This window comes from Trachypithecus francoisi, unplaced genomic scaffold (assembly GCF_009764315.1).
Source record: "Trachypithecus francoisi isolate TF-2019V2 unplaced genomic scaffold, Tfra_2.0 Lachesis_group4, whole genome shotgun sequence".
NCBI classification, from domain to species: Eukaryota; Metazoa; Chordata; class Mammalia; order Primates; family Cercopithecidae; genus Trachypithecus; species Trachypithecus francoisi.
Window position 1 is genome coordinate 3107078 of NW_022681469.1, and position 23823 is coordinate 3130900.

Below are 23823 nucleotides of genomic sequence, written 5' to 3' on the forward strand. Positions count from 1 at the left end.
GCAACAAGAAGCTAAGGAAGTGTGAGTCCAGTAGCCCCACTGCCTCAAAGCAAGCCCAGGAATGCCTTGTCACCATCAGAACAGGTTCTCAGTGTTTGAAACAAACGCTTTAGCCTTGGCACAGGGCTGGGGATTTTATGTACCCCAGTAATCCCCATAAAGTCCTGTGTCTTTAATTACACAACCCACAGAAACTCTTAAAGTGGATGATTAAATAGGAGATAATTAATGACTTTCCATGGAAACCTGCTCATTTGCCAGTGGAAATCATTGGCTAGAGAGTTGCCTGAGTGCTCATGCTGGCTAGAAAGTCTGCGTCCTAATCTTCCAAAAGGCTGGGAACCTCCTGCTTCTGAAGCCCCTGGCATCTTACCCCTGCTGCACCCAGGTTGAGCATCCCTGTGTGACTCCATGGGCTGGTCTCCCCTGGGAGAGACCGTGAGGCCTCTGGGGCTCCAGGCTGATGTTGTCACTGCTCCACTACGTTGTCACTGCTCCACTAACAGCCCAGTGGGAGGGGGATGTATTGTTGCCACAGCACACACCAGGAAGCAGAAGCCGGGGCATGGGGCTTGCCAGGGAGTTGCCCTGTTCCCCACAACCCAGAAAACCCTTGAGCAAACTTTTCACTGATAATGGCTTTGCTTTAGACTTTGGAATTGAGCCTTTACCTGTGAAAAGCTTAGCCTACTTCTCAACCAATGGAAACAATTGTGTGTGTGTGTATAACAGACAGTGAGAGAGAGAGACAGAGAGAGAGAGAGAGAGAGATTCAGATGTAGAGAAAGATGGAAGACGTAGAGAGAGATAGAGATGGAGAGACAGAATCAGAGACAAAGACAGAAAGAGGCAGACATAGAAAGGCATAAAGACAGAGAGAGCAGAGACAGAAAGAGACAGAGTCAGAGAGAAAAAGAGGCAAAGACACGGATACAGAGATAGAAAAACAGACAGAGAGATGCAGAGACAGAGGAGAGGGGGAGGAGAGGAGAAGGAGAGAAAAGAGAAGAGCAAGTGAGAATACAAAATAAGATGGTTGTTGCCAACCTGTGGTGTTTTATCCCAGCATTATCACTGACACTGATAAAGGGTGAACCAATGTTCCTGAAAACAGCCCCGGGGTGGTGCAGCCCCTCCTGTGAGTAGCTGGCTACAGTTGGCGTTGCTCCAAATTAAAGGGCAATTGTGACACAATTGAATGTATCGCTGTTACAACGAAAGACAAATGCACCAAGAATCAGAAGCAAAGGAGAAGCAAAGGTGTCTGCATATGATTCTTCTGGAGAACAGCCTATTTTTTTCACTCATAGCTATTATCCTAAATGGGGCCTCTTAGTACATGGAAGTCAAGAAACAGTAAAGGTTTCACATAAATGTGACAAATCAACACATTACACTCTGATAGACATTTGCCCACTGGTTCAATAACATAACTTCCTAGGCAGTTACTCCTTACTACTTTGTGGTTGATCAGCAGAGTTGCTGATTTGCAGACTTAAGTTGTGATGACATTTTTAATAAGGCTCCTGCTGAGTTTTTGCTCAGAATCTTAATTCTGGCTCAGAGGAGTCATGTTAATACAATCAGCTGAAATGCCCTTCCCTGCAGTTAGGCCTGTCCCCACGGTTGGGCCTGTCGTGCTTCCTGCACAGCCTGTGTCCTGTGGGTTCGCTTGGTCATTGTTGCCTTCTCGTAGGAGGAGTGAATGATCCGGCCTCAGCACCATCCACTAAGTTGGAAGCTGGAGGGAATTTGCCTTTCTTCTTGCCTCAAGCCCCCCGGGTCCTGAGCATTTGACCCTTTCTACAAGCAGAGGAAAGCCGTGCACAGAGCAGCTTCTGCAAAAACCCATTGTGCTTCTCCTCCCTGTTCACTAATCACAGCTTGGCCTACTGCAATTCAGGATGAGGCCTGAACATAGGGGCTACCAGGTAGCTTCTAGGCAGTACCCATGGTGTGGGTCCAGGGGAAGCGGGGGAAAGCTGGTTTTCAAATGGAAACGAGATTTGAGTCTAGTTATCCCCAGTCACCCGGAGTATATTGAGCACTAGTTATGTGCAAGGCACGAAGCTTTGTGGCCAAAGAAAATAAGTCTCTGCCCTCAAGCAGATCTTAGAAATGGAGGAAATCCTATGTAATGGGAAGATGCTACTCATTGTTATGTCTGGGGCAGGCTCTTTTCTGGAACTAGCACAGGGCCAGTGTCCCCATCCAGGTGCACAAGCCTACCAGGATTGCCGCAACCAAGTCCTGCAGACTGTGGGGCTTGGACAACTGGAATTCCTTCTCTCACCATCCTGGAGGCCAGAAGTTCCAGATCAGGGTGTCAGCAGGGTTGGTTTCTCCTGAGGCCGCTCTCCTGGGCCTGCAGATGGCCGTCTTCTCCTGGTGTCCTCTCTAATGTGTCTGTGTCCTCATCTCCTCTTCTTAGAAGAGTACCAGTCATATTGGATTGGGGCCACCCTAATAAGCTCATTTCACCTTAATAACCTCTTCAACATCCTCATCTCCAGATACAGTCACATTCTGTGGCACTGGGATTCAGGACTCCAGCATATGGATCTGGGGATAGGGTGGGATAGAATTCTGCCGTAATGCCAGGCTTTTTTTAAGATGAGGAGGTGTTTAGAGGCAGGGAAAAAGAAGTAATGTTTGTGGAGCAACAGATAACAGGAGCAGAGGCAGCAGGGTGGACGGTACACAGTGTGCACCGGGGGCTGCCCTGTCCAGAGCCCAAAGCCCACTCCAGCAGAACCGGGACCTTGCTGCAGCCTCCGATAAAGAAAGGTTTTCTTTTGCAACCAAATCATCTTTCAGAGGAAAGCCTTAATAAATAGGTTCAGCATAGTTTGATACCCATTTATAAGAAGATACTAAAACAAAAATTAAAGGTAAAACATTTATTATATCAACATATAATCTGTTTGTAATTTAGACTAATGACAGTCTTGAAACCTGTCATTTTTAGGCCAAAGTCAATACCAACATTAAAGAGGGGAACATGATCAATCCAGGTGTTTCCTTTAGCAGGACGATCTCAGCAGGGAGGGCCCTGCATTTCAAAGTTGTTTAGAGGATGCTTAAACCACGGGCTTTGTGCCCCGTGCAGAGACCTGGCTGATAAGAATTCTACAAGTCAAATCCTCGCTTCCATGAACTCAGCTGCCTTCTGCCTGTGCTGGAACCCCCTTGCATTTTAAAAAGTATTTTAAAAGTATGCGTGTGCTAACAGCTAATAGCTGTGAGAGATTACATGGCTCTGAAATGTACAGAAAACACATGTATTTTCAGAAGCCACAGGCCAGTCCCTGAGGGGTAGAAGTGGTCAGTGTGGCAGTGGACCCAGCCCTATTTTTCCTACCAGTGTCTTCGCCCTGTTCTAACCTTCAGAACTGTTTTATGAGCATGGTTGCTTTGTATACCATGGGTGCATATGTGTTGTGTGTGTGTATTTGTGCTATGCACATACCACACAGCCATCTCTGCACATGCGTCATTACACACAGTGTGTGTGGCGTCATCTATGCCGTGTGTGCGTGTGTGTCTATGAATTCCAGGTTATCTCGGCCTCATTTCACCAGCAGTTGAGATGACGGAGATTAAAATGTCAAAGCTCCGAGCTGATGAGTGGGTTCTCACGGTGTACATCACCTGTCTGTTTTGACAGTCTTTGGCTGTTAAGAGTGATTAATGGAAGGCATCACAGAAAGGAACATCTCTCAATTCTGTCCCATTCTTTGCAGCTAATAGCCCCAGTATACGAAAATGTTAATGTATGGCTCCCGGGGAAGCGTCACCGATCCTAATATTGTTACTGTCGTGGTAACGTCCATGAAGCTCGTGCTGGAGCTGGAGGAGCTGGGGCCTACAGCACGGGGTGGAGAAAAGTCTGATGCCTCTGCCTCGGTACCAAGAGGCTTGCACCCCAATGTCCTCTCAGCATTTGGGCGTTTGAGAGGAGCAGGGAAGAGGGGCTCTGTGAGAAGAGCAGGGAGACAAGAGGAGTCTGGGAGGGGAGTGCTCAAGAAAGAAGATGAAAGCTGGGGACAGAACAGATGTGCCAAGTATTCACCCAAACCAGAGGGCAGCAGGACATTCGAGAGCCGCCATCCTGCTCTTCGGAGATGCATTTGCACTTTGTGCCTTTCTTGGAAAAGTCAAGTTGTCATGGAGTCACCAGTGCCCCTGGTACAGGGCTGTCTTCACAACACCCCAGAGTGCTTGCCCCGAATGCCTGCTCACCATGTTCACACGCTCTGGAGACAGCACACAGCCTATGACTCGCCATGTTCACGCTCTCTACAGACAGCACACAGCCTGTGGCTCACTGTGTTCACACGCTCTGGAGACAGCACACAGCCTCTGACTCGCCACGTTCATGCTCTCTACAGACAGCACACAGCCTGTGGCTCACCGTGTTCACACGCTCTAGAGACAGTACACAGCCTGCAGCTCGCAATGTTCACACTCTCTGTAGACAGCACACAGCCTGCAGCATGCCATGTTCACACACTCTGCAGACAGCACACAGCCTGTGACTCACCACGTTCACATGCTCTGGAGACAGCACACAGCCTGCGGCTCGCCACATTCACACGCTGGCCGTGTTCACGTGCTCTGCAGACAGCACACAGCCTGTGGCTCACTGCGTTCACATGCTCTGGAGACAGCACACAGCCTGTGGCTCACCACGTTCACACGCTCTGGAGACAGCACACAGCCTATGACTCGCCGAGTTCATGCTCTCTACAGACAGCGCACAGCCTGCGGCTCGCAATGTTCACACTCTCTGCAGACAGCACACAGCCTGCGGCTCACCGTGTTCACACGCTGGCCGTGTTCACGTGCTCTGCAGACAGCACACAGCCTGCGGCTCACCGTGTTCACACGCTCTGGAGACAGCACACAGCCTATGGGGTCACTCTATTAGGACCCTTTTCTCCTTGGATTTTCCTGAGTTCCCTCTCCTGTGTGCCTCTTAATCCTCAAGCTTATTAGACAAAAAGGAGCAGGAAGAAATCCTAGGCATATGTGAAGGCAACTCCTCTCTTTTCCCTGGGTTTTCTGTGGCCTCTGCTGGAGCACTGGGTCAGGAGCAGTGTCTGCTTCTGCGGCTCAGCCTGACTTCACCCCGGCAAGGAGGGGCAGGCAGAAGCCGTACAGGTTACAGGAAGCATCCTCAGAGACCCAGAGGGACAGGTGTGGGAAAATCAAACTGTCTACAAGATTGGTCACAGTTTATGAGGAAATTGTTCAACAACAACAGTACCTCCAGCCCAGCTTCTCTGTGAAGGAGTGTGCCATCTGAAGCTCATGAGGTAGGTGCTGCTGTCGTCCGAGCTGGACTCATGGGTGTAAGTCAGCCTGATGCTTAAAGGAAAGGCGAAAGCCTCCGGGATCCCCTGGGACCCACTGGAAAGGGTGCACAGAATGGAATAAATAGTGAAGACCAAAATAAAAGGACCTTAAGGGGATGGGGGGGACATCAAAGTCTGCAAAGGAGACCAAGGAGAAGCAGGAGAGTTGGAAGTCCTGGTACCATGGGACAAGGCGGGGACCCTGGAGAGGAAGTGGCAGGGCCCATGTGTCACTGTGGGGTAGGAAGAATCACAGGCTCCGAGGATGCAGCCCCGAGACCTCCTGCTGCCGAGGACCTCTTCCCACTCCATGCACCCTGCAGACTGGGGACCTCCTCCTGCTCCATGCTCCCTGCAGACTGAGGACCTCCTGCTCCATACTCCCTGCAGACTGAGGACCTCCTCCTGCTCTGTGCTCCCTGCAGACTGAGGACTTCCTCCTGCTCCATGCTCCCTGCAGACTGGGGACCTCCTCCTGCTCCGTGCTCCCTGCAGACTGGGGACCTCCTCCTGCTCCGTGCTCCCTGCAGACTGAGGACCTCCTGCTCCATACTCCCTGCAGACTGAGGACCTCCTCCTGCTCTGTGCTCCCTGCAGACTGAGGACTTCCTCCTGCTCCATGCTCCCTGCAGACTGGGGACCTCCTCCTGCTCCGTGCTCCCTGCAGACTGGGGACCTCCTCCTGCTCCGTGCTCCCTGCAGACTGAGGACCTCCTGCTCCATACTCCCTGCAGACTGAGGACCTCCTCCTGCTCTGTGCTCCCTGCAGACTGAGGACTTCCTCCTGCTCCATGCTCCCTGCAGACTGGGGACCTCCTCCTGCTCCTTGCTCCCTGCAGACTGAGGACCTCCTGCTCCATACTCCCTGCAGACTGGGGACCTCCTCCTGCTCTGTGCTCCCTGCAGACTGAGGGGACAGTGGAGCAGTGCTCCTTCTGTGGGACCTCAGCCAGGATACAGCACCCCCCTTGACAACTGCCCATCTGCTGACACATGTGGCAATGAAAGTGGCACCCAAAGGAACCTGAAAAACAGCCAGCAACTCGTCAGAAAGAGAGCTCACTTCTCAGACACGTAGGCAGATGTCTTCCTGAGGGCATGTAAGAGTTAAGCCTTCAGAGTGAGACCAACCTCAGTCTGCAGGCTGCTTCTGTTGATCTCCAGTTATGTGACCTTGAGCAAAGTCTACCAGATTCAGCTTTTCCTCTAAAAAGCAGGAAGAGTGACGCTGCCACTCAGCGCTGCTGCAGGGACTAAGCCAGATGAAGCAAGCGAACATGAGGGATAGTCTAATACACAACGTTTGCTCAATATACAGGTACCTACAATTTAGGATAACAGAGGAAAAAAAGGTTCAGATAAAAAAAAGCAGAAACTACTCTGCCACAAGACTGTGCCTTTGAACACTTAGCTAAAAGTTGAAGGATATTTATCAAATATGTAAATGTACACAATGAACATGTTGCATATTTAATCCAGTTTCAACAAGATTGCAAGAGCTTTAAAGATTGCCAGATCTTTATGCATGAATTTCACTTAAAGCCATTTACAGTAAGAAAGTGATCAGAAGTGCAGAAAATGATTTCTGAGAGTGTTCATTGCAGACTGATTAATACTATGCAAAGATTTGGAACAACCTATATCCAACAATAAGAGTTTGGATCATTTTATTTCCTTGATTATACTTTTCTCTCTTTCTAAAATTCCTATTAGAAATAAAGGAGGACTATTAAAATGACTCAGAAGTCTATAAAAATGACTAAGCTGTGACAAGAAGAAATGGAAGATGAGTTCATACTGTCTTCTGTAGTTGGGTCCAAAAAGTTAACTCTGTTTAAAAAATAAGAGAAAAACACTTTAAAATATCATTTTGTGAGAGATTTTGTTTTCACTGACCTCGATAGGAGTTGTCAATGAGAGGTAAGTTCCCCAGGAATATTTCCTTTTTTTTTTTCTTTTTTCCATTTATTTATTTATTTATTTTTATTGTACTTTAAGTTCTAGGGTACAAGTGCACAATGTGCAGGTTTGTTACATATGTATACATGTGCCATGTTGGTGTGCTGCACCCATTAACTCGTCATTTACATTATGTGTATCTCCGAATGCTATCCTTCCCCCGTCCCCCTCCCCACAATAGGCCCCGGTGTGTGATATTCCCCTTCCTGTGTCCAAGTGATCTCATTGCTCAATTCCCACCTATGAGTGAGAACATGCGGTGTTTAGTTTTCTGTTCTTGTGATAGTTTCCAGCTGCATCCATGTCCCTACATGATGGTTTCCAGCTGCATCCATGTCCCTACAAAGGACATGAACTCATCCTTTTGTATGGCTGCATAGTATTCCATGGTGTGTATGTGCCACATTTTCTTAATCCAGTCTGTCACTGATGGACATTTGGGTTGATTCCAAATCTTTGCTATTGTGAATAGTGCCGCAATAAACATATGTGTGCATGTGTCTTTATAGCAGCATGATTTATAATCTTTTGGGTATATACCCAGTAAGGGGATGGCTGGGTCAAACGGTATTTCTAGTTCTAGATCCTTGAGGAATCGCCACACTGTTTTCTACAATGGTTGAACTAGTTTATAGTCCCACCAACAGTGTAAAAGTGTTCCTATTTCTCTACATCCTCTCTAGCACCTGTTGTTTCCTGACTTTTTAATGATTGCCATTCTAACTGGTGTGAGATGGTATCTCATTGTGGTTTTGATTTGCATTTCTCTGATGGCCAGTGATGATGAGCATTTTTTCATGTGTCTGTTGGCTGTATCCATGTCTTCTTTTGAGAAGTGTCTGTTCATATCCTTTGCCCACTTTTTGATGGGGTTTTTTTTTTTTTCTTGTAAATTTGATTGAGTTCTTTGTAGGTTCTGGATATTAGCCCTTTGTCAGATGGGTAGATTGCAAAAATTTTCTCCCATTCTGTAGGTTGCCTGTTCACTCTGATGGTAGTTTCTTTTGCAGTGCAGTAGCTCTTTAGTTTAATTAGATCCCATTTGTCAATTTTGGCTTTTGTTGCCGTTACTTTTGGTGTTTTAGACATGAAGTCCTTGCCTATGCCTATGTCCTGAATGATATTACCTAGTATTTTTTTCTAGGGTTTTTATGGTTTTAGGTTTAACATTTACATCTCTAATCCATCTTGAATTAATTTTCATATAAGGAGTAAGGAAACGATCCAGTTTCAGCTTGCTACTTATGGCTAGCCAATTTTCCCAGTACCATTTATTAAATAGGGAATCCTTTCCCCATTTCTTGTGTTTGTCAGGTTTGTCAAAGATAAGATGGCTGTAGATATGTAGTATTATTTCTGAGGGCTCTGTTCTGTTCCATTGGTCTATATCTCTGTTTTGGTACCAGTACCATGCTGTTTTGGTTACTGTAGCCTTGTAGTATAGTTTGAAGTCAGGTAGCGTGATGCCTCCAGCTTTGTTCTTTTGACTTAGGATTGTCTTGGCAATGCAGGCTCTTTTTTGGTTCCATATGAACTTTAAAGAAGTTTTTCCCAATTCTGTGAAGAAAGTCATTGGTAGCTTAATGGGGATGGCATTGAATCTATAAATTACCTTGGGCAGTATGGCCATGTTCATGATATTGATTCTTCCTATCAATGAGCATGGTATGTTCTTCCATTTGTTTGTGTCCTCTTTTATTTCACTGAGCAGTGGTTTTTACCATCGTCTCAGCCCAAAATCTCCTTAAGCTGATAAGCAACTTCAGCAAAGTCTCAGGATACAAAATCAATGTGCAAAACTCACAAGCATTCTTATACACCAATAACAGACACACAGAGAGCCAAATCATGAATGAACTCCCATTCACAATTGCTTCAAAGAGAATAAAATACCTAGGAATCCAACTTACAAGGGATGTGAAGGACCTCCCCAAGGAATATTTCTTAAAGCCTATTATCTACTCTTCATTTTTGATGACCAAGGCCGTTCATAACATATCTCAAGAATCACATCATTTCTGGCATAGAGTTGTAGGAGAAGCATCGATAAGGAGCCTGAGGAGGTGGAGAAGCCAGGTAGGGATCCTGGGACCTGTGCCACAGAGATAGTTGAAAGATACCCTGGAAGAGAAGATACAGAGAGGATGGGAAAGGTGTCTTCAAGGGCTAGAAGGGCCTTTGTCAGGCTTCTCCTGTCTGTCTCAAGCTGGAAGCCTCCAGAACTAAGGGTAGAAAGCCGTGTGGAGGGGAGTTTGCTGAGCATGATGCTGGCTTCCTCAGCAGGGATCACCAGGGAGGGTGGGACAGCAGGAGCCCAGAGGCCTTGGGTTCCTCTCTGGGAAGCATGGGAGTATTTTTCAGGTTTAGCCTTCCCTAGTTCCTGTGCCATGTCAACTATTGTCTCAACCCTCCATCCCCTTGACCACAGCAAATGGCCAGGGTGAGTGATGCTGACACGCTTGCTTCCCAGCTTCCAGGCCTGATGGGTGGCAGCCGGGTTGGGTAGAAGCAGCTATAAGAGCAGAGAGCTGCTCAGAAAGACAAAGGGGTTCTAGAACATTGACAGAAGGTCTTTATCATCCAAGGTCACTAAGCACTGGGAAAAGGTCGCTCAGAAAGAATTCAGTTAAAACATAGCCAATATGTTTTAGTAAATATTAAAAAAAAGAGTCAATTGGAAATTTAGGAAAAATAGGAAGCTAACAATATGAAGATATATTCCTCTTTTCTAGTCAACAAAACATGCTATCATTGTGATTATGTGCCAATTTTTAAAGTAATAAATGAACCAAGTGTTGACTAGCTATGTCATAATCTTCTGTATACAGTTGCAAGGTAGCATTATATAGTATCCCGTACTTCACATTTGAATTTCCTGACATCATCAAAAGAGCATCTTTTTTTAACATACAACAGCAAAATCAAGAGTAGCATCAATTTTACCAAGAGGTTCTCTTAAAACTTCTTAAATCAGTCTCTTCCGAGTGCATATTTTATAATCATCTTGTAAATGTCTTCTCTCCTGTTGTTCATAGTTCAAACTCTGCCGTATCCTCCTTTGTGAGCTGTGTCCATTTGCTTAGAACGTGGAGAGTTCTACGTCCCTTTCACTGACTTGGAATCTGCCATGTTGTGTCACGCTCTCAGCGTCTCCTTGGAACTGACTCCTGTTGCATTTGCCTTGTGTTCTTGGATGTTTGCAACCTCAGACTGTTGCTGACTCACTGGCCAGGGGAGACTTTGACCTCATGGACAGAAGAATGGAGGCTACATATTTTAAGCATTAAGTTCACGAGTGAACGTTTTAATCCTCCGATATTTCCTTGTTCTGTCTGCAGGTTCACAATGGAAGGAGCTCAGATGCTGAACATGGGGGAATCAGGACCATTTATTTCACCTTCAGGTGGGGCGGGCATTGGAGACTCAGAGACAGACAGGACCTCGGGTGAAGGAAACCTGTTCTGTTGATGGAAGACAAAAGCTATTTCCAGTGGGGTTCACTCTTCCTTCTACATTTGAAATCCTTGGGACGAGATGTGTTTCAGAATTCAGAGTGACTCCGGTTTTAGAAAGGTGGTAAGGTGCACACAGTGAAGATTATGCAACAAACCCAGAGAGGAGTGCCCCCGAATCAAGCACATGAATTCTTCTGCAAAGAAACCTGAATCTTCACATTAAGTGGAATAAATAAAGACTAAAAATAGTCCCATGTCAGTTCAGAACAGGATTCACCATAGGAATGAGAATGTTCAGTGCTTAGGGTGACAAGCTCGGGCTTCAGGGTGCAGGTTTGTGAACTGGACTGCATGTTGCATTTGAGGACCTTGAGGTGAGAGGATCCTGTGATCTGTTCATATCTATGCAGCTCGCGGTGGAACTTGTGTTCCAACCCAGGTCTTCTGTCTCTGACTCCGGTGAGTTCTCTGCCACACCCACCTCTTGGGGTCGTATTGACTAAGATGGGTCCATAACTCTCACTGCAGTGGGCACTCGGGGGAACCCTGGAAAGTCACAGAGAAGAACCACCAGCACAACTGCGTCTTGGGGAAAGCACTTTGTCTGTTTGTTTCAGCTGTTCAACAAGTCCTGAGCTCCTGTACGATGAAAATGTTTCTTCATCTCTGACACTTCTGTGGGGCTTAGCATACAATGCTGTGTTATATCGTGAGTTATCAACAAACATTTCTGAAATGAATGGTCCACTGAGCTGGGAGAGAAAAGCCAAGGGAGGATTTTAACACAGAGGGCTTTCTAACTGGGACTAGAAACTGGTGACTCCATGTCCACTAGGAATAAAACAGAATAGGAGAGAACTGAAATACGAGGTTACAAATCAACAAGAATTCCCCATTTTAAAAAGAGAGAGAGATGAAAGATCTACAGGGTCTGTGTGTCAGACCCTGATGTCTCACCTCTCAGAAGGGTCTTCCTAGACTTCAGGCCCCAACTGTTCTGGCAATTCCAAGAACAGGAACATACCAGGGCGTATATTTCTCACAGAGCTTCAGGGGCTGGGGTAGCTGAGGGCAGGAGGGTGGGGCCTTCATCTGTAGCGTTTGCTGGTTTCCACACTAAATCCTCCTGCCAGGACCAGTGTCACTTAAACTGGCTTGGCAAATTCTTGCACATTTCACACTCAGCTGTCTCCAGTCAGCCTCACACACCACTGTGACCTCTTTAAATCTTAAGGGTTTTTGTTTGTTTTGAGACAGAGTCTCGCTCTGTCACCCAGGCTGGAGTGCAGTGGCACGATTTTGGCTCACTGCAACCTCCGCCTCCTGAATTCAAGTGATTCTCCTGCCCCAGATCCCAAGTAGTTGGGATTACAGGCGTGTGCCACCACAACCAGCTGACTTTTGTATTTTTAATAGAGGCACAGTTTCATCATGTTGGCCAGGGTGGTCTTGAACTCCTGGCCTCAAGTGATCCCCCCGCCTTGGCCTCACAAAGTTCTGGGATTGCAGGCGTGAGCCATAGTGCCCAGACCTAAATCTCAAGTTTAGGGAGGCATTGCCCAAACAGGGGAGCCATCCCTGAGGCATACATAGTATCTGAAGTAGCATACACAGTATCTAAAATGAATACGCTGGCTGAATCTGTGTCAGCAAGGACTCCGAATCCTGGACCTCTGGTCAATACTGAAGACATGCTCATGAAGGAAATGGGTGAACAAACACCAGCAATGGCGAGGACCATGCCAACCCCACTTCACATTTCCACAGATCTTTACTTTTAAGGCACTTACACAGCTGTTAGATCATTGGACATCCTCACATCTCTATGAAAGGCACAGAGTGGTTATTTATTATCATCATTTGCAGATAAGGACATGAGACAGAAAGATTAAATGACTTGTCTAAGATCACACAACGCATTAGTTCCAATTAAGCACAGATGTCGGATTTTCTATTTCCTGATTCTTTTCCTAATTCTGCCTCCCCCCTCCCTCCCCAGCTCCCAACAGGGCTAAATAAGTCATTCTCAAGAGGAGTTTCACTTGGATTTTAATCAGAAAACCTCTTTTACTTCCCAGACATGATACTTTCTGGCTGCTCTGCGAGGAGGAGAGTGTCTGTGCTGGTGATCTGAGCTGCAGACGGGGCATCCAGGTTTCACAGGCCGTTTCAGATCCAGCATTTCCCACCCCTCCTGCAGGTCCACGAGCAGCAACCAGCAGCTGGAACGAGGCCCTCACTCAGGGTCTCTACCGACTCCTCATAGACTCAGCTTCTGGCCCCATGGCACAATCCAAGCCCTGCAGCAGGGAGAAGGGGGCACATCCCTCCAACCCAGGCCCAGGACCTCCCCTCTCACCCACAGAAATGCACATCAGTCCCAGCATCATTGCACTCGGGCCTCAGGCCAGTCCCTCACGAGTTCTGCCTGTTATCCAAAGCCCCGACACCACAAAGCTGGGCTTCAGAGACAGCCCGACCTCAGTGCATTAGGCAGAAAACTGGAAACTTGCAACACCTGCTTTCAGAGTAAATCTTTGAAAGTTGCAAATTATTTTTTCACTATGAAAAAGTTAACTTGCGGCTGGGCGAGGTGGCTCACACCTGTAATCTCAGCACTTTGGGAGGCTGAGGCGGGTAGATCATTTGAGGTCAGGAGTTCAGGGTCAGCCTGGCCGACCCGGAGAAACTCCATCTCTACTAAAAATACAAAAATTAGCCAGGCATGGTGGTGCTCACCTGTAAACCCAGCTACTTGGGAGGCTGAGGCAGGAGAATCACTTAAGCCTGGGAGGCGGAGGTTGCGGTGAGCAGAGATTGTACCACTGCACTGCAGCCTGGTCAACAGAGACTCCATCAGAAAGAAAGGAAGGAAGGAAGGAAGGAGGGAAGGAAGGAAGGAAGGAAGGAAGGAAGGAAGGAAGGAAGGGAGAGAGAGAAAGAAAGAGAGAGAGAGAAAGAAAGAGGGAGGGAGGGAGGGAGGGAGGGAGGGAAGGAAGGAAAGGAAGGAAAGGAAAGAGGGAAGGAAGGAAGGGTGAATTTGTAAACTGAAGTCTGTGCTTGGGCAAGACCTCATATGCATGGCCTATGCCTACCTTCTGAGTCAGCAGGTGTCTCCCAGGTGCTTTGTGGGGGACACCTGACAATTCCTGTCACGGAGCTCCTAACCCAGAGACATAGAAACACTGAGAAGAGAGATGCGCAGTTTGGCTTTTCCTCAAAGCTATGAGTTTAGAAAAAGAAGCAAACCAAAGCCAGGAGGTCTCAGAACCCCTCGTGCGAGACGTGGGCTCTGGGACTTGGGCAGCAATAGATAAATGCTGGCTCTGGGCCCGTGTCCACCAGGGTTCAAATCCTAGATCTTTTCTCATGGTCTTGGCAGATTATCCTCTGGCAGATAACAACAGAATCCACCCCATAAGGGGCTGTAAGGGTTCCATCATGTTTTGCACATTTCATTAATTCTTAAGGCAGGCATTGATAGAAAACCGGAATGCAGACTGGCAGGATGAATGGGAGAGAGCGACATGAATGACGCGACCGAGATTGAAAGTGTCTAGCAGACAGATTTGCCAAAGCACTTGTGGAAAATGAAAGCAAGTTGGAAAATCAGGTGACCTGGCTGTGGAGAGGCCCTGATGTCTGACTGGGGAGACTTCTGGCTATAGAAAGTCAGGAACTGGAGAAGAGTTTTTGAAGAGGGAGTAAGCATCATGAGTTAAGTTACTGCAGTCTAAAAGAATCACTGCAGGCTCTGCAATATGCTCAGGCTTTGCAGGTGTCGTTTAAGTATTTTCAGCGTGTACGCTGATCGATCACTTCTGATGGAAGCTTGTACCTCAGTTGTCTCACCTGTGCAGTCTCATGATAATACTTGCTAAAAATTCTGTCTTCAGTGTGGCATCTTTTCTTTATAATGGGCCCCTGCCCTACCCGCAAGAAAATCAGCATACCGTTTGTGTGTGAATTTTCTCTCTCAACTGTCAGTTACAAGCACTGCTAACTGGCGATCAATGACCATAATCCAGCTGTTAGGAGAGCAGGTTCACAAACAAAAGAGAGCAGGTTCAGAAGCAAACTTCCTGGGATCACATCCTTTGTCCATCACTTACAAACTGAGGACTGGGCTCGGACAAGTCGGTGGCCTCTCTCAGCGTCCGTTTCCTCATTTGTAAATGAGGGCCCTGAGAGTGCCTCACCTGGATTGTTGTAAGGATTGAAGCAGGTGGCACAGGTAACCTCACAGCCCCTGGCTGTCATCACCATTGTCATCAGCATCTTCAGGGTACCTTGGCCAGCTGGGGCTGGGCTTCCTAAAACTGCCTACTATTCACAGTGTGGCGGCAGCCTAATTCCACCACGGCTGAAATCCATCATTGTGTGAAGATTAGCAAAAGCTGCTCTATTAATGATTTGTAACCATCATCTTCAATACACTTAGGGCTAGCGTGTACCTCTAGAGTGAACCAATGAGACGTTTTGGAGTGGTACAGATTCATACTAAAATTCAAAGATTCATAGTAAAAGTAGTGAAAGTCTGAATCTTACTGTACCTTATTTTTTGTTGTTCAATTAAATGCCATATCCTCTACGTCACCTGTTAGGAATTTTTTTCCTAGAATATTGAATGTTCTTTTTGGCAGAGAATCAATAAAATGTTTGGCATCTACGAATCAAGGGTGCATACGAGGTACACCTTAGCTTCACTGCCTTTATGCGTTGTGTCTGTGATCACCATTGTCTTAGCTGGGAATTACGACGCAAAGTTTCTAAACATTGAAGGATTACTCAGGATATCCACTGTTGTGCGTATGCATATCGTGTTTAAAGCAACAGGCCTGAAGTTTGAGCACACGTGCAATGTTAGATCCCTAACTGTGAAAACAGCACACAGGTGTCCAGCCCATACCGAAAGCCTTAAGCCCTGATCTGCTCCCAACCAAGGGGGTGGCCCGGGGAGTGGTCTTGGGACTCTGGGAGGTGCAGGTTGACAATAACTTTCATCCAGCTGTGATGGTCTGGTTGGGTTATTGACAATGGTCAGAACCATTGAAGAACAGCTCCTTGCCTTCTTTCTTTGGTGAATATAGAGACCTATGCCAAAATAAAGCAGTATATGACATTTTTTTTTGATTCTTGAAAATAAAAATAGTTTGTGGTTCTGTTAAGATTTCTTGATCATACTGGGTGAAATACTACATTCGGTGAAGCGATTGTGTTATGCTTGGTTCAGGCCTATGTTACCAAGAGTTGAACTGTGGCATCCAATGTTCAGTTTCTGACAGTGTGATTCTTGTTTTTGTTTTTGGCTTACCTTTTGGATATTAGAGATTTTCTAATGCCAAATGCTATGAATTCAGTCTCCGGTTGAAAATTTTTCTTCTTTGTAAATATTCAGTCATTAATGAAAAGAATCTGGAGCTTCGGAGACTTTAAATAAATTTCCCTAATTTATTCAGCCTAACCCTAATAATTCCTGAGATGCTCTAGTGAATGCGGGGAATTTGGCCGTCTCTTCTCCCATCTCATTCTCTGGCACAAAAGGAACGGTAAGTCGTCACTTGACTTCCCCGGGATCCAGACGGCAGTGTTTCCCAGAGAAAGGAAGAAGTGTCGAGTCTCAGTGCCCTCTGGAACATTCTGGTTATTCATGAGTTAACTGACAGGTCCCATAAATAAATTATAGGTGTGTTTTTAGAGCACTTTGCTAAGAACAAGGATGGCAGAAAGGATCACAAGGCTGTCAAGTCACATTAAAGCTCAACTACTCGCCATACTCTGTGGGGAAAACGGACAAACTATACTTTTTGTCATGTATTAAAACCTATTTTACTGATTGGCTGGTTGGAAAAGAAATTTATCCATCACTGTTTCCTTCCCTTGGAAGCAGCCTTCTCCCAATGGCTTGTTCTTCCTCCACCGTGTAGGGCTCAGTCAGGGACATATTTCACAGACATAAATATCGTCCATTAGGGCCTTTAAAAGTGAAGATAATATCATTTTTAATGTGGATTCCATTATGGAGAAAGCTGCCCAGGATGGGGGTTCTGTCTCAGCGCCATCTGCTCGCCTCGGCTGGATTCTCACTGCCGCTCCTAATGTGGATGCCCCACCCCTTGGAGCCCTAACCTTCAGGTCCCTCACTGTGGGAGCTGGGGTAGGAGTTTGGGCAATTGCACAAAGGAAGTGATTTAGGACATTACAGGCCAAGAAGAGGAGGAAAAAATCAATATCCATCACCATCAGATGGAAGCTTGTCACCACGGCTGTGAAACAGGCCATTTTCCCTCGGCCCCCACTTCTCCATGGTGAATGCTGCAAGAAATAAACTCCGTTCCTGAGCCCCGTGGACACCCCCAAACATCACAGACCCGCCAGGTCTACACGAACCTCCCCCATCATCTTTTCTGCCTGTGTCTGAGGTTTTTCTTCACTTGTAAATACGATGAATGTTTACCAAGCACGTACACTCTCTCCGGCGTTGTTCTCCAACTCTCACTCTATCATTAACTAAAGCAAAACCTTTATTTGAGAAATTGTATTTTTTTCAGTTATCTCATACTGCATGTGTAGTCTGACACGTGAAAGGGATGAATTTTTAAAATATTAAAATAAGAAAACACGAATTTTTAATGTATCCATTAAACGTGGTCTACAATTCATTCATTCAATCTTTCATTTATTCCACAATATTTACAGTGTCTCAACTCTCTAAAAGCTTTTCTGCAGGAAAAAGTCTCCTGCAGATACTGATGTCAAGTCTGGGGTGGATCCGGGACCCTGGGAACCGTAGGATCATTTAGACCAGAGCACTCAACACGGTAGGAAGGGTCTAGGTAAGAAGTGGCCATGGTCAAGAATTTAGTTCCTGGAAGCACAAATAGGGAGAGCATAAAAGGAATCTGAAAAGAGCTGATGGGTGTCAGAGTCCCAGACAGGTTGGATCTAAGACGTTCGTCCCCTGCATAGCCCGTGGTTGGGGAAGAGCTGAGGCGGAAGAGAGAGGCACAGGGATTGGGACTTCCGATCTGGGATCCTGGGTGATGCCAAACCAGACCTGGAGTCTGGCTAAAAGATGAGAAAATTTCCCCAAAACATGGGCAAGAGGATCAGAAACCCACTAGCACTAGCAGAGTCCTGTGATACTCCAGGAACTCGGCACAGCCAGGCTGGCGAGGGGGCTGAGCTCCACTTCTCTTCTGTCTCTTTCCTCTAGCGATGTTCTCTTCCTCTTTTCCAGCCTTGGAAAACAAGAAGATTGGTTCCAAGAAAATGGAGATAGCAATCTGCATCAGACTTTGTTTTCACCTCCAACCTTGGCCTTTCTCCAAAGACAAGGAAGAGAAGTTTCCCAAGAGCAATTCTCACTGAACAACTGGCCAAGCTGGAGACAATCCTGTCTGGTAACTTCCAGTTCTGGGCTCATTCCCTTAGCTACCGAAACGGAGACATGAAAACACCCATGTCTGAAAGGGTGAATTTGAAGGCTGGGAGTCCCCTGTTTATATTTTTGGGACCTGGGAAGATGTTGATCCCACCAAAAAGAACCAAAAAGAAAAGCTTCACTGACATCAGATAAAGAGCCTCGGCGTGTGACTGGATTAAAATGCTTCTCCACCGGAACCCGGTCAGGTCTTCGTGAGTGACATACCTTACTGGTGCTTCCTGCCACAATCAAGAATTAAGGTCACCATGAACAGTCCATATTCGCCAACCTAGATCAGGGGTTAAAGATCCATTCCTCAGGAACTCTCTCTCTTTCTGAAGAATCTTAGGGCCACTGCTTCTCTTCCAGAGGGTGGTACTCAGTGTCAGTTTAGGTTCTGTTCTGCAAGCCACAGGAATGAATTCTAACTTATTAAAAAATTGAGAAAATCAGAAAAATCAATGCTCAGGAAAGGGAGGGATTAGGGTAGCTCCAGGAATCTCTGCAGGGGGATCCTGCGGACTTCCCACTAAGTGCCACCATCAGATGCATTGGCACTCACTGTCTTCTGTTTATTTGCACTCAATGTATAAGTCCCATGGCAGAATTCCATTGCTTCATTTCCTCTGGGGCTCACCCAGTGGGTCTGCCACCTGACTGGGGAGGTAAGATGCTAGGATCAACCCAGGGTGTTTCACATGCCTTCCCTATGGCCAAGAGATAGGACTTGCTACCTGAACAGGGTCAGGAGGGGTTCCTAGGAAGACTAAAGACACAGCCACGTTATGGTCCACAGCTTGGCCACCTAGTGCATATCACACTCTCTTCTTTGTGCTGATGTCCACGTCACCCCCACCTCCGCCCTCAACATAATGGAGTCCTGCTGCTCCAACTGCAAATGTGCTCACTTTCTCACCCGTGGGAGGAAAACCCAAGGTTATATACAACCCTCTCACCCACAGTTGGTGCTGTGGAGTCACGGCTCTCCAGGTGGACGATCTCGGCTGATGCCCATCCCATGGCGATCCTAGCAGGATCCTGCCTGTGGAATACATGGCACATTTTGCCAACATCAATGCATTTTATATATATACACACACACGTGCACACACACGATGTATAGAAATTATGTATATACACACGATGTATATAAATTATATACACACACGATGTATATAAATTATATATATACACACACGATGTATATAAATTATATATATACACACAATGTATATAAATTATACGTGTGTGTGTGTATATATATATGTGTATATATATATATATAGAGAGAGAGAGAGAGAGAGACAGAGACAGAGACAGAGTCTTGCTCTGTTGACCAAGCTAGAATGCAGTGGCACCATCTCAGTTTGCTGCAGCCTCCGTCTCCCAGGTTCAAGCAATTCTCTTGCCTCAGCCTCCTGAGTAGCTGGGATTACAGGCGTGCACCACCACACCCAGCTAATTTTTGTATTTTTGGTAGAGACAGGGTTTCACCATATTGGCCAGGCTTGTCTCCAACTCCTGACCTCAAATGATCTGCCTGCCTTGGCCTCCCAAAGTGCTGGGATTACAGGTGTGAGCTATTGCTCCCAGCCCAATACATATATATTTTTAGATGGTAAACAGAAGGAAGAAAAGGAGTACTTTTTAAATTATATGAAACAGCAAGGAAGGTAAAGCAAAATCAGGAAGCCTAGCGATGACAGCTGGCTTAGGCTACAGCCAGTATCAAGTGCATCCGTCCTTCTCCTCGGCTCTGTCTCTTTCCTTCTTCTGTGGACTGGGCCACTGAGCTTGGCAGCGGGAGGCAGCATTTATTCCTACAGGGGCTGGCTCTTGGCCGTTCTTCCTCGAGAGGCCTGTGGTGTTTTTCCACTGCTATGATCACTGAACGAGATACTCTAAGGGGAGTCCTGCAAGGGTCGCCATAATTCACCATACGCTTCCCATCGATTTTGATTCAGAAATTGTATGTCGCTTTGTTTGGTCAGGAATGAAATCACGTGCATTGTCTAGTGGCAGACTGAGCTCCCAATTCAGTGTGGAGAAAGAATTGCGTACCCTGGAAGATAATCTCTCTGTTGAACACCAAGCCGTCTGGAAACGAGCGCTCATAATTCCAGGGCCGGGGGCACAACCCTGAGGGTCTTTTGAGGACTTAGCCATGAGACAACCATCGCCTCTTCCACCAGCGCGACTGAGGGGAGTAACACCAGAACACTGGGAAGTCTTTCACTGGGGTGGCAGCCCCTCTGTTTAGTGACCTTCTCTTTCCTTTAACGGTAACCTTCAGGAAAGGAGGAATTTGATGCCAACTTCTCACCACTTGGAGGAGAAAATGGTTACCAATATGTTCCATCTCACTCGGAGTGTTTCTTCTTTAAAGCCTCCTTCAGTTACGGAAGAAACAAAACAAAACAAAAGCACCTGCTTCTAGCTAAAGAAATTTCAAATACCATTGACCTGGCAGGAAGAGAATTTAGAATTTAGAGGTGGGGGTGAAGCTGGATTACGCAGGCAGCCACTATTTTGCTTCTGTCTGACTCTGGCTGGGCCTTCTCAGCTGCATCTGTGTTGCTGTTTTTGCTGTGGTTATGAGGCTAACCTGAGATCCACGCTGCACTGCGATTAGACGGTGTAGGGGCAGGGAGTGAGGTGTACGTCTGAAGAGGCGAGTGGGGAGAGTACGTTTCATCCTTCCTCAACGGTGCAGGGCACTCCTCTCAAAACAGCCTCGCTCCTGAGTGTTGTCCTGCCGGTCATCACAGAAATCACAGATGTCTATGGCCACATGACGGTGACCATCTTTTACACTCACAGCACACGCCTGCATTCAAACCATTGCCTTGCACTTAGGAAATAAATGCAGGCTGGGCGCAGTGACTCACACCTGTAATCTTAGCACTTTGGGAGGCTGAGTGGGGCAGATCACTTGAGACCAAGAGTTCAAATCCAGCCTGGCCACAGAGACGAAACCCCGTCTCTACTAAAAACGCAAACAAAACAGCTGACCGTGGTGGCAGGAGCCTGTAATACCAATTACTCGGGAGGCTGAGGCAGGAGAATTGCTTGAACCCAGGAGGCGGAAGTTAAAGTGAGCTGAGATCACACCACTGTACTCCAGTCTGGGCCACAGAGCCAGCCTCTGTCTCAAAATAAATAAATAAATAAATAAGATTCAGAGTAAAAAAAAAAAAAAAAATCAATACTCTATATAAGGTACATTAAAATGGAACACTGGAGCAACGAGGACTCTTTCATTAAGGAAAAAAAGTAAATTTGGGACTAAATTATTGGGACTGAACAGCTGGAATGGTCCGAGCTGCCAGACAATGTCCTCCCAGATAACCCTTCTCTCTGCTCGTACAGAACTGAGTGGGTCCAGTACCACAGAGGACCAGATCAGAAGGCACTTGCTGTTTCAGGTTCCACGTGGTAGAAAGAAGCTGCCATTAACGGCCTTTGGAAATCTGTTTAAGTGGAACTTCATTATCCTCTGAGCTAGAACCTGAACCAAACTGGTTCCCTACTTACTTTGATTCCCATAAATAATTTGAGCCCTTTTTCAGAGCCCAGGAGACCACTTTTCTACTGCTTCCTTATTCCTTCTAGGATTTCTGTGGCTTTTTATTAGTTTTAATTTGTGCAGTATTCTGAAACTTTGAAGCAATTTGAAATACGTTCTAGGTCTGCTGGAATTGACAGAGTAGGAAAATATGAAATCAGGGATCCCCTGGGAGAAAGGGCTGAGAAAGCTGGGTGCGGTGGCTCACACCTGTAATTCCAGCATTTTGGGAGGCTGAGGCGGGTGGATCACCTGAGGTCAGGAGTTTGAGACCAGCCTGACCAACATGGGAAAACACTGTCTCTACTAAAAATACAAAACTAGCCGGGCGTAGTGGCACATGCCTGTAATTCCAGATACTTGGGAAACTGAGGCAGGAGAATCACTTGAACCTGGGAGGTGGAGGGAGCGGTGAGCCGAGATTGCGCCATTGCACTCCAGCCTGGGCAATAAGAGCGAAACTCCGTCAAAAAAAAAAGAAGAAAAGAAAAGAAAGGGCTTGGGAACCAAGGCAGAGGCCATTAGGGGATCTTCCTGACAGTACGACAGACTCTGCTTAGAAATGCAGGGAGAGACGCATGGCCAGCAGAGAGGGTAATGAGAACTGACAGGCTAGGCAGTGAACATACATGACACATTCTAACAGGAGAACCACTCAGGGTTGAATTCCACACGGACTGGGAACTATTTACAAAAAAATTAAGCTGCATTGGTGAAAAGGACTTCTGAGGTCAAGTTGCATCAGGGAAATAAGAGCTTATTCAGCACTGACTCAGGGGCCTTACCTTTCAGGTGTGCATGTGCCAGGGTGGATGTGGGTGGTTGGCCATTGGGAAAAGATGTAGTGCTCTTTGTTTAATGCCAGGTTGAAGGCAGACTGGGGTCTGGGGGTGCAATAATGGTTAGAAGCACAGTGCTCAGGTGATGGGGGACTCAGGGACTGAGATGGAGGGGTGATGGTGAAGGGCCCTGTGCTCAGACGCACAAGGTCATCATATACAGGTTGGGCATGGTCAGTCTGTCTTGGGCTGACTTAATCTTTGGCAGCCCCGATTTCACTCTTAACTAACTTTGGAGTTATCTTGCCCTATCAAATTCCCTGTGGTTCTACTGCTTCTTCAGGTACACAGATCTCTATAGATGGAGTGTTTGAAAAAATTACCGTGGGTTCCATTCACAAAATCCCATTGGTTTGGGATGGATAGGGGATGAATGTGAGTTTGAGTTAGGAAAGCTTATAGGATGCAGTAAGGGCTGAAATGAATTTCACTATGTGACCGCAGGTCAGCCGTGAATCCAAGAGCCTTTCACTCAATAGGATCTTTACATAAGGTGTAAGGATTTCCACAGAAAAGACCTGGGTCTGCTCCCGAAGCCCCTCCCTCCTTGGGGGACAGGCCTCCCCTGAGCAGCCCAGGCTTCCCGGCCTCCCTCTTCCTAGGAGTGAGAGCAATGGGCTCCGCAGGCCTCTGGAAATTGCCTTGTGTGTCCATGGGCAAGATGGCTCGATGGGCCTGGGCCATGGCTAAGGCAGGGAGGATTTCTCACCAGTCTCCAGCTGTCATCCACCCCAAGCAGACATACTGTGAGCAAACCCAGATCCGCAACGGGGCGGGCATCCTACCGGGGTGAGAGATGCTGCTACTTGCCTATGTTTTGCTTCTCGCTTTGGGAGCTTGGCCTCTTCGGTTTTGCAGCAAAGAGGCTCCCGTTTTGCTTTCTCCTCCACGGAGCAAAGACATGATGGTGCCACAGCGAGGACCCTGATGCCTCCCGGGGTCCTGCTTCTCTCTCCAAATGCTCCCTTCGGGGGCATCTTCCTGCCTGTGATTCCAGACCCACGAAAGTCAAGAACTCAGAGAGATGTCTCTATGTGCCTGGCCTCCAAGCACCAGACGGCGGAAGGGAAGCTTCCCACAGCCAATCTCACTGTCCTAGACGCCAAGTAGAGCTTTACATCCTGGGGATCAATGGAGGGCGAGTTAGGCGACGCTTTACCGAGTGGCCTGGAGACCTGCGTCGGAATCTCCCTTTGATCTCTCGGGGAGAACTGGTGTCATG